The sequence below is a fragment of the Corapipo altera genome, unplaced genomic scaffold (genome assembly GCF_003945725.1).
Source record: "Corapipo altera isolate COAL_440 unplaced genomic scaffold, ASM394572v1 62, whole genome shotgun sequence".
NCBI classification, from domain to species: domain Eukaryota; kingdom Metazoa; phylum Chordata; class Aves; order Passeriformes; family Pipridae; genus Corapipo; species Corapipo altera.
Window position 1 is genome coordinate 10,497,544 of NW_020884894.1, and position 2,282 is coordinate 10,499,825.

Sequence of the window (2,282 nt, forward strand, 5' to 3'; positions counted from 1 at the left end):
TTTTTGTGATGCAGAGGAGAAAACCGCACATGCTCTGTGTCCAAACACTCGGCTTTTTGTTCTCTACATCAACTTTAGATTTCTTCAGAATATGTATTTATATGGTATCGGGTTTGGCCTCGCCTTAGCTTTGTGAAATGACTTCGATAGAAGGGTTTTGTCGTGTTATGTAGATCCTTCTCCGTTCAGTGTAATCCTTAGCACTTGCCTGTTGGTAAGAATGAGCTCGCTTTCCTGTTTGTGACTTCCTATTTTTTTACTCAGCCTTCCCCCACTTAAATACATGCATGGCTGTTCCTCATCTCCTGCCAGTTACTGAATTCTGGTAATAAACTCCAGAGGTGTCATTAGAAGCATCTAAAATACTGTTTACCACTTCCAGTGTATCTGGTTTTTGTTTCAGTGCAGGAAGTGTGTAAATATTGTCTTAAGTTCTCCAGTTTATTCACCTTCTGCAGAGCCTGTTGAATTTGCAGGAGTCCATTGGGTATAAGAAATAACTCCCGTGCTGTTTTCAAGCTGTTCTTACTTAAATAGTCCGTAACATGTTACTTGAGTACAGAAAACATCAGTAGAACTGAAGGAAGAAGCAATTTTAGCATAAAGGCAAAGCAGTGCTTGCTTGATTTTTTTTTTTTTTTTTTTTTTAGGTTGATGGGTTTTTTACTTCCATTTTGTTTTTCTTTTGGATGTATAGAGCTAGCTCAGTTTTAATGTCATCTGCTATACATGAGAGGTTATTAGGATGCAGAGAATGGCTTCATTAAAATTCACAAAACTTTGTGGGATATTTTTGAGGACTAATATCCGAGCAAAAGGTGTAAGACTCGAGTTCCTGTAGCCTCCAGTGGCCTTACAGGTGAAAATAATACAGCGAGTCTTTCCCAGTTCGGGCAGAGCTTGGGGAACTGTCACTACAGCATTAAATTTGCTGGTGCCTCGTGCCTGCAGCGTTACTGAGGGAGAGAGCTATTTCAAGAGCTGCTTTTCGTGTGAGCAGGCTGGATCTTGACTAGGATCTGTAGCTAATTTGTGTGCATCCTCACCAGCTCTTGTGGCTGCAGGTTGATACCCGCCTGCTGCACTCCCAGTGCTGTGTCTTGAGAATGCCAGAAGCTGACCTGTGTTATTCTTGTCTTTATTCAGCATTTATACAAAAAAATCTAATTATATGTCATTACTGACTTGCTCAGGAATTTTTGTATAGAGCCTACTCCAGAATTTAATTTCTTCTCCTCCCCTTAGGACTTCATGTCCAAGAACTTCTGCTTTTCTAATGAAGGTTTTTGAAAGTTGGATCTTGAGCTTTATTAGGCTTATCTGCTCTTGGAGCAGAGCCAGCCTATTCCTTGATATCCCTCCTACTTCAACAGGTTCTGCATCACTTGTAACACAAAGCTGTGCAGAGCTCTGACCTCTGGATAGTTCTTCCTGCTCTGTCTGAACAGTTTGTTGGACATTAGCTGTTTCAGATATATTACACAGAGTGATTATATTTGCATAAAAACTCCCTATTTTTCCCATCCTGGCAACTCCCCTTCTCTTACCCCTTCTTTACCAGAGAGGGAAAGCTCAAGGGAGTAGCAGAACATTAGGATCCCAGTGCTGCTCCCTCCTCTGCTCATACATGCCCTAGAAATACATGTAGTAAGAGCAACCACTTTTCCTGCACACATGAGGACACTGACTGGAGCTGAAAGAAACCAAAGCTTTGACTGGTGGTTGTTTTGTTTGTGTTCACTTACTGAACTGTACTGATTTGTTTGCTTAACTGTAAACCCCTGTTCATCCATTTGGCTCTAGTTGAGATGCCCAGTTCAGTCTTTGTTGTACTGAACCTTGAAATGTCAATACAGTGTCAAACTCTGCTCCTCTGTAACACTGCGTGGTCTTAGAGACACACACAGATCCAGGAAATTCCATTTTTATTTGTTATATTTAGTGTTCATAAAAATGGTTCAGAACATACATGGCTCTTGTTCTTTTAGGTTTTTTTACTGAAACTTAGAAAGAATCTTTGTCTTCTCCTGACTGTAACTGAAGATGTTGCTTTTTTTGTGCTGAAGGATATTTGAATTTCCTTTAAAACACCCTGTCCTGAAACTCCTCCCACTTCTCTACAATAATCCGTCATTCTTTAGGAATTGAGATATACTTATCCTAGACATATTTAATATGAAAACTAAATGGTTGCTGCTCAACTGAGTGATCTGTTTTTTCTGATTAACAAGAACAACCTTGAAAAGAAGAGTAGAATAAACGTAAGGTTTGTAGGGAGTTTT